A 10,099-nucleotide genomic window follows, 5' to 3' on the forward strand; every position below is an offset into this window, starting at 1 on the left:
AGAAAAATCAGTTTCCACACGCTTTGCTATTGTTTGTACTTGCAGTTTATCACGTTATTCGTTCCGTAGAAAGGATCTCGGTGTTTGGTTTGATCTCTATGAGATTTGCAATTACAGATCGGGATATTTATATCTAACTATATTTATTTATGCATTATAGCAATGTGAAGATAATGATTTTTTAAGATCCTAGAATTCATATTTATTTATGATTAATGATTTGTATGAATAATTATAGTTTACATGAATATTGCATGATTTGCTAAGCTTCATTGACTTATTTTGGAAATTGACAACCATCCTACAAAATAACTTGTTAGTCATTATATTCATTCATATTAGTTTTCATGATTTTGATGATTTTTCCCTCTTTCTTGAAGATATCAAATAGAAAAATTATAGTAGGATTGAAGTACACTATAGTTCCTATATTTGCCTTTGCAAATGTTGTTTGCATTTTGGTTTATTCTAATCCATGCTTCATTTTTTTTTTTCCTAGTTGGTACTCACACACACTTGTCTCTTCTGAAACTTGAACCACTTACCTCCCTTTGGGAGGTACAAGGCTGATACCGCTAGGATATTGGCCCGTTGATCCATGTTTCATTTTTTAAGCTTTATTATACATACTTTTGTATACTTCTTACTTATTTGAGTTTATGTTTCATCTTTGGTTTAATGATGTATTGAACTCATGCTATTAATGAAATTGTCTTCTTATGATGTAATTGCTTATATGTTTCATTCCAAAACACATTATAGTCAATTCTAGTATATTGTCAATTATTAATTACCACTATTTCACTATGTTAAATGATCTATGCTAAATGAAGTTTCTTAGGCCTCCCACCTTTTTGAGATGACAAAGAGGGATAAAAATGTGACATGTGAAATGATAGGTTGATTAATATCATAAAACAAACTAGTTGTTGGGATCAAATGCTTGGTGTTATATATCATTATGTTATCATACTGATTCTTACATGTCAAATGAATGATATATATTCATAGATGGAAACATGTTGATAGGGGGAGATTTGTACAAATCTCTTGAAGTTTAAAATGATCTGAAATGCATGTAAATGTCTAAATGAATGTAGAAGAACAAGCATGCTATTTTATGACATTATGTTCATTATAGGCACTTTGATAGAGGGAACATTTTTCAAAACTACTCTACTTGCTTATGAACATATCAATATTTTGTTATCATAAAAAAGGGAAATATTATTGACCTTAAGGATTTCATCGAAAGACAATCTAGTTATTTTGATGATTATAAACCATTAATGATGTTTAAGGACTAATGTTTACATTGAGTGTTATATATTATTCACATTCAAAGAATGACCTCAATGAAGTTTTAAAGATCATTCAAGTATTCCATTATTCAATATCACATCAAGTAAAGCAATGGATACAAAGAAGATATGAAGTTGCAAGGAACCAAATGCAAAGTCCATCCAAAGATAGTTTGGACAACAATGAATAATCAAACAACTCAAAGAAAGGAAGAAATCAAGAATACCTTAAAGCATATACGATCATGAACAAAGCATAAAGAAAGGGGTATATAGGATGATGAGTGTTTAGGATTCAACGTCAAAGTATTTACGAATCCATTTGAAATTCATCTATATAGGATCATGTATATCATCATTATCATTCATGGCAGGAGCAGAGCCAAGATCTTGAGGTTGGGGGAGCCAAAATTATAAACAACATTACCTAGTTAGAACTTTTGAAAAAAAAATATTACGTAGACAAAAATATTTTACTATTTATTATATTCATACAAAAATATATCTATCTAAACTTTTTCCAATTTATTTAAATAAAAAAATAATTATTTAAAGAATTTTTTTATCAAACTTTCTGAACAAACACAAATAAGATTTATGCTAAAATTATAAAAAAAAAAAATTCCAATTAAATAACTCTCTTTATTTACCGAAAAGAAAAAAAAAAATTTTTTTTTTAAAAGTAAAAAATTGAAAATTTAACAAAATAATAACAATGATAAAAAAAAAAAAAAACTCATAAACAAATTAATAAAATAAGAATTTAGATTCTTAAATCATCAATTTTTGTTGAAATTCAAAACTTCAAATGAAATTTTTGTTCTAGATTTTGTAAAAATTAATTTCTTATAGAATTCTTATAAAAACATTCCAATAAAAATAAATAAAAAGAAAAAACAAAGTGATGAAAAGAATCATGTATGAGATGAAATTTTAGGATAATAAGGTTATGGAAAGAATCGTGCTTAAGTTGGAAGGATTTTAAGATAGTCACATTATGGAAAGAACGGTGTTTGAGTTGAAATTTTAAGATAACCACATTAATTTTTTATCAGGATTTTATGGTCATCAATTAAATCACTTTCTTTTAGATTATATATAAACTATCTTTTGTTAAATGCTAATTAAAGAAAGAAAATTGTTTTCCCTTAGGGGGGCAAGTATAGATTTTATACCATATATGATATACTATTTTATTTTTACCTATACTAAAAAAAAAAAAAAAAAAATTCCAAAAAATTCCAAAAAATTCCAAAAAATTAGGGGGGGCCATGGCCCCACCAGCCCCCTTCCCTCTGCCCTTGATTCATGAGTTCCTATATCCATTAGTAATAAACTATGAACTTCATCATATATATTTGACATATGAAGTTATTGCTAAAGAATGAGTTAATTCAAACTTAGATAAGCTTTAAAAGAACTTAACACTAGAGCTAGAAATGCTACGACCATACACATCAATCATATGATTTATTTTGGTCTCTAGAAAGTAGAGTTCAAGGCTTGTAACTTAATTACTCATCTATAAAGCCTTTATGTGCGCTTCATGAAAAACTGAGTTTTTGGTTAAGTGTGAAAAATGAATTTTTGAAGCAACTATTTTTTCAATATAATTTTTCCCAATAATTACTCCTTACACTTCCAATAGCCTAATGTGATTTTATCAGAATTTATAATCCATCTACATTAGTTTACGCGGAGAATCAAGTTTTACCAAAATTGTTGGGAACCCCAATTTGTACTAAAACTAAATTTTCAGATTTTGATTTAGTTGGATTTTAATTTTTTTAATATTTTTCATTGAAAATGGGAGGTACTTTCTTATTTACATTGTAAACTGAAAGTAAATATTTACTTAAAATTTTTCAACGGAAATAAGGCATGCAGAAAGTCTAGCTTCAATCATAAGATCACTGAGCCAAGGTAAAGAAAACATCAAAATCCTAAGTCTATGAGCTTCACGTCGATCCATTCTCAGGAAATTAAGCTACATGTCAACCGAATTGAACTTTACGTTGAACAGTTTGGCTAAATCAATCGACCGGTTTCTGCTACACGTCGACCGGTTCCTATCGAATATGCAGAATTCAAACTGCAACGGCTCTATTCTCCTCGAGCTTCATGCAATCAACTCCTACCAGTTCTTTTGAGCTTGCAAACTTTATAAATAGAGTGGGGAATGTCTGAATAGGTAAAAAACATCACTTCAGAGACATTATAATGCATTAGATAGCTTTTGTTCTCACATATTCTCTTCATCTCTCTCATTCATTCATATACTAAACTTGAGAGATTCAATCAAGGATTCAAAGGGCTTTTGCTGTTGTTTGAATCTTCAAAGAGCTTTTGCTCTATTCTACACTTGAGAGACTTCATCAAGCATCATAAGAGTTTTTGTTCTTCACTTATAACATCTTCTCTGATTTATATCATTCATAGAGTATTGAGCTTAATTTTTATTCATATATACTCTAGTTGTGAGCTGAAATTTGTACATCAATTTTTGATAGATATTTTTTGTACTTGTTACAATCAATTATAAGGGGTTAGTTTGACCGACCGGGTTGGTGTGACCCAAAGGAAGACTATAAGAAGGTTATTCTCTTAGCAAGGAAAAGAAGTAAGGTCTTGCTTTATGTAAAGGTTTGATCTCAACTCGTAAGGAGAAGCCATAGTGAATTGGGAAGTCTCAAAAGGGATCTTGAGCCGAGAAGTAGGAGTTTTCGCACCTCGCTAAAATCGCCGAATTATTGTTTACAATTACTCTTCTCTTATCTCTTTTACAATTATGCTTTAAATTGCTTATTTTGCTTGAATTGATTATTGCATACTTGTCTTGAGAAGCTTGATAAAAATTATATTATTAAATTGTGAAAATTGGCCATTAACTTTATTCACCCCCCTCTAAAGTCAATTCTTGAGCAACACTAAATAATAATAGTTTAAATAATAAACCCATGTATGAATAATCGTCCAATAAATACCATCATACCAATAAACTTCCAAAGAGTATAATTCGGGAATTTATAAATCAAGGACCCCTAAAGAATCCCATAAAACCGAAATAATAAATCTCTAAGTCTAAAAGAAAATAAATAAATAACATAAAATAATGTCCTACGTCGATAACACCGAAAGAGTGATAAAGACCATCTCTGATTAGCACGAAATCAACTCTAAGACTGGGATTGTCATGGACTTGAAAAATGTTAACAATAGTGGGTTAAACCCACGAGCAAGTCCTCTTTACTATGACCCAATCACAGAACCGATAAACAATCCATCTCTAACTAAAACTCATGCAATAGCTACATAATTATATATAAATATACACAATAATAGACATTCACTATGTAAAGGGCTGCCTCAACCTAATATAGGGTATCACCTGAAAAATCACACACAAGTTTGTCAAAAGTCCCCTGTACTACCAGGGCATACAAATTACCAATACAAGCTACTTGTCTCCGACAATATACGCCTCAGTCCTAAACACTGATCCTGAGACTTCAACTCATAACAGGTCATATACATATATAATATCAATAACATAGCCATATCTAACAATAGTACAATATAAGTGAGTCTACACTTATTAACCAAATCACATTTCCATAACCAAATATCAAATCCATATCTAACATGGCACAATATAAGCGAGTTTAAACTTATTGGCTATCTCACCTAAATCCATCTCATACATTCATCAATTGAAATCCTATAGCATCATTAAACGTTAGTATAATTAATATCATACATCCTTATTAGGAATGACTGATCGATATCTTTCGTTACGACATATTACATAATCTATCTTGATTAATATCAATTATCATAGTATATAAACGTGGACTAACTCGAGTTAATTAATGTTTGTTATGAACCCTTCTCCCTGCAGTGTGACTAATCGCACTAGGGGTCACGACCAATCGCGTATTTTGGGGCGCGACCGATCGCATCTTCATACTTAAAATATTTTTTCTGAAACTCCAATTTTATACTCTCGGTCGATCGATCGCAACAAGGGCCCGACCGATCGCAACGATGACGCGATCGATCGCGCTCTACTTGTGCGCGCGACTTCAAATTTCTGCTCTAATGAGTTCTAGTGATCAAAAAGATGCCCAGCAATTGATAATACGAATCTAAACAATAATATCAAGATTAAACAAGCAATATTAAGCCTTTTAAACCCATATATATATATATATATAGATACAAACTTATATACACCTATATATATACACACACATATATACCCAACAACATACATATACCTCCTATTACATGTAGATTCGAAATCACTATTACATACATAAGTTTAGATATAAAATTATAAATGTACAATTATCTATTAATCCGAAAACATAGATACACATATACACATATATAATCAAATTTCATGTTTTTACATCTATGTCTAATAATATAATCATCTTTAATTATTAACCCTAAAGTTCCACAAGGGTGAAAAGTTTATAAATTCAAAGGGGAAGAGTAGAGTAGATATTTGCCTTAAGTTTCATAATGAAAACGATGTCGTAAGTCTTTTGGATCTTCTTCTCCGACTCCGGTAGCCCTTAAGTAGATGCTTTGTCTTCTCCCTCTTTGCCTCTCAATTCTTTTTTTTTTTTTCTCTCTCTCTTTTGATTATACGTATCATACTAACCCTACTAATAATGATCATAGAAAAATATATATAATATACTATATGGGCTTATATAATAAATACTACATGGCTTTAATAATATAACAATCCAACAAGGCCCTCTGAATAAGCTAAACCCAAAACCTATCGTCCAACGATACTAAAACCCAACCTATTGAAGAAATAAAAAAATACTAAAGCAATAATTACAATTAAAATCACATAATAATATTTAAATACACACTAAACATATAAGTCACATAATCAAACAAATGAACAAATAATTTGCAGATAATTAAATTAAACAAGCCAAATAAAATAAATAAACTAATTAAATACTTTTAAATAAATCTTTTAAATATAGGGGCATTACAATATGCGTGACAATTTCTCGCACTCCCTCTAGGTTGCATTAACAACCTGGACACGAGGCGACTCCCCGTGCATCGTCATTCAGTTTTTCGCAAATCGTCTTTCTATCAAAACTTCAAAAATTCATTTTCCACACACAAAGCGGTCACACCCCCACACTATGAATGCAAGATATACCATGATTCATGCTAGAGTTCTAGTCCTCACTACAAGTAACCATTTCATTACAAAGATTCATTGAACAAGATTTTCTACACAAATTCTTATATATATTTTCATATTATCAATTTATCAATTACATGGTGGGTAAGCTAACATTTAAACATAAGAAGAACATCAACGGTACATGTTTGACCACATTAATACCATACTTACAGAATCTTTACATGGATAGACACAATCACTTAGTTTAGTAAGAACCAACGCATTAATTCTACCATAACCATATGATCAAGATAGGAGCTTATAGTCACACATTTTTTGCACCAAAAGAACATAGAGTTTTTCAAGTAAGCATCACTTATTACAATAAACACAATGATTAAGGAAAATGACATGTTAACCAATGAATTATTAGGGAAAACTCACTAAATCCTAGGAAAGAGTGGGTTAGACACCCTACCTCAAATATGGAGCAAGGCCCTAATTTTCCTCCAAGTTGAACCTCTACCAATTTCCACAAAATTGGTACCAAAGTGTAGCCCTTGTTGACTACTCCAAGTTCTTTAACTAGCTCACAACCCAATTCCTAGTTTAAGTCGATCAAACCCAAGCTTTTAGCTTGTGGTTTCATGGAGGAAAAAGAAAAGAAGAGAGAGAAGGAGAGTGGGCATGGCTGAAATGAGGGGATCCAAATATCACCTAAGTCTCACCCTTATCTTTGTATGATAAGTCAATCAGGTGGGTTTCTTTCTCCACCAAAAATCCCAAAATGCCATTCATGTCCCTTTTTCTCCAACACTTACACTTATATATACATATATACTTGGCCACTTCTGAACTAAAATACATCAAACATGAAAATAAAATGAAAACATAAAGCTCGGAAAAATTCCCGAGCACGGAAACTTGACCCCGGGCCCACACGGGATCTCCTGGGCTAAAAAATAAAATAGTACAAATTACATTTCTAAGGGTTCTAAACTTAGGGAAATGCCCTAAACCAATCCCGTGACCCACGTAGCACGTATATTCATGCACGAAAATAATAAATACAAAAATACCAATACCCAACCAAAGGCCCACTAGTATACCAAGATCTTACCTTTTTTGAAAGGAGTCAATGAAAAAAATAAAGATATGCACTAACTTAAACTATCTTAAAGCGGTGAGATGATATATTGAGCGATTACATATCCAGGATTAAAGGAAAACTTTAGAACCACACAACTCGGGTTCGGGGCTGGGCGGATTTGTACTTAAGCCCGCCTGTAATACCCCTAATTTCAAAAGAATAGTCCTGGTATTTAATTTTTAATTTATGTTTTAATTGACTTTTTAATTGTTTAATTGTTTTTGAATTATTTGACGTACTTGACTTATTTGTATTATTTGAATTAATTCTTTAGTTTACTTGTTTTCTTTGATTTATTAAATTGTTGAATTCTTAGATTTATTTAGCTTACATTAAGTGCTGCATTTTTGTGACTGGATTTATTACCTGTTTAATTGTTAATATTGCTTAAATTGTTTTATTTATTTTAGAGGCAACTTAACTGTTTTAAATTATTAAGGTTTTGTTAATTTCATCGTGTTTTAGTCTGAGCCGACCTGTAGGTGGTTTAGGATTAAGGTTAGGGTTTCAACTTAAGCCTATAAATACATATGTTTGCATCTGCTAAGGGTTTTTGTAAACCCTATTCACCATGGATTCAGTGTATGTGAGGGCAGAGAAACAGAGAGTGAGTAATTTACAGAGAGGGCTTAGGAAGGCAGAGCAAGGAAAACTAAAACTCAGAGACGTGGATTCAGTGTTTCAACTTTGAAACTTAAGGCAAGTCTTGTTCTTCTCTATCTCTTTAATCTGTGTTCTGTGCGTGTTTAGGAAGACTCCAGGAATTAAACTTAGGCTTAATTATAACCTTTATGCATGTTTAATTAATGTTTAAATTCATGGAATGAACCTGTTCTGGGTTGTTTTAACAAGGTAGAAATAAAAAAAACTGAAACTTAGTAACCTTGTTCTATTGAGTAACAGTTTGGTTTTCAATTCAAGTTTTGATTAAATATCATTATATGTCCTTGTTTTATAATCAATCTGGAATTGAATCAGACCTTAAAACATGCACTAAAAGTTACTGCAAGAACTGGTACTCACAGAAAACAGAGAAGACGATGAAGCGGACGAGGCTGCTAGGGGGAAAAGGGGAGCAGGCTCTTAGAACCCCTTAGAGCTGGCTCCTAGAAGGTAGAGCCGGCTCTAGGATGTTGTGGAGCCGGCTCTGAAGAAAAGAAGAGCAGGCTCTTTTAATTTCTAGAGTCTGCTCTCTCTTAAACTATCCAGAAACTGCATTTTGTGGTCCGTTTGGCTGAGGTTTGAATTTTTAAAATTAATTGAAAGCTACTGAAGGTTGTAATTTAAGGTTTAAGACTTATAAAAGTGTTGGGAAACAAGCCTACATTCAAATAATGAGGATGGAATTAATCCGAGTTTAGATAGAAAATTGGTAGGAGGATGAATGGAAATTAAATTTCTATTGTTTACTGATTTTGGAATTTTGCTTCCTCTGCCAAATCTTAAACTGTTAATTATGTTTATGTTGTGATACAAGCATATAGTAGTATGGTCAAATGTATGCATTGATGGAATTAACTGATCGTGTAAACGGGATATGGATTGCATCAGTTATGGTAATTGTTGGAGAAGTAAATTGCATGTCTTTGTTTGTCATTTAACAGACTGTAATTTGGATTTCTTGGTTTAATACTGTTTTAATTATATTTACACAGTTTTCTAAGCATAGAAAATTATTGGAATTAGCTATGTTTGGTTGGAAGTAAATTGATATAACAATTCAATTAATTTTATCAATTAGTGGACTTGATGCATGATGTAAATGCTATGTTTTATAAATAACAAATTTAATGGTTGGAATATAATTTCTAGGCCTGGACTGAATGCCTAAGTTTTATAATTATGGATTAATTTGGTTTGTGCATATTTTGGGAGTTGGGTTGATGACTATCTAGTACTGTTTTATCAACTCTGTTAACTGGAGGATGGTATGTACCGGTATGGGACGGTGACATACTAGGTATGGACTAATTCTAATACTAAGTCCTACCTAATTTGGATTAAGGTATGGATTAATCATAAAGGTTAAGTCCATCACCTACATGTGTCATATCAGTTGTGAATTGAATGACCTACTATGATTTCAGGATGGATTTGTTATACATATATCAAACCACTACACAGATGGATGGTATACTATATTGGGAGGAGTACGGACTTTATATATATATATATTATATGGTGCCGTGGTATGAGCTTGAGTCTCATGACCATGGTTAGGGTGCGTATATCGCATAGGATGGATAGCTGGACAGAGGTGTTATTCCTTGGTAGGTTTAGATACACATGACCACAGTATGTGCGATTTGCATGGTATCTCTATTCAGGCTGTGACAAACCTTTTTGGATTAGTGAGCGTCCTATAGTGTGTACTATATACATATATGGACTATTCTAGATATTGTTAAGTCTTCCTAGGATGTATCTGCGTATCGGATTACTGTTTGGATTGTAGTAGATCAGGACTTGCATGTGGGCCTGACC

Source organism: Cornus florida, unplaced genomic scaffold (genome assembly GCF_030987335.1).
Source record: "Cornus florida cultivar Cherokee Brave unplaced genomic scaffold, ASM3098733v1 CherokeeBrave_3.0.0_Hap2_Chr11, whole genome shotgun sequence".
Lineage (NCBI taxonomy): Eukaryota > Viridiplantae > Streptophyta > Magnoliopsida > Cornales > Cornaceae > Cornus > Cornus florida.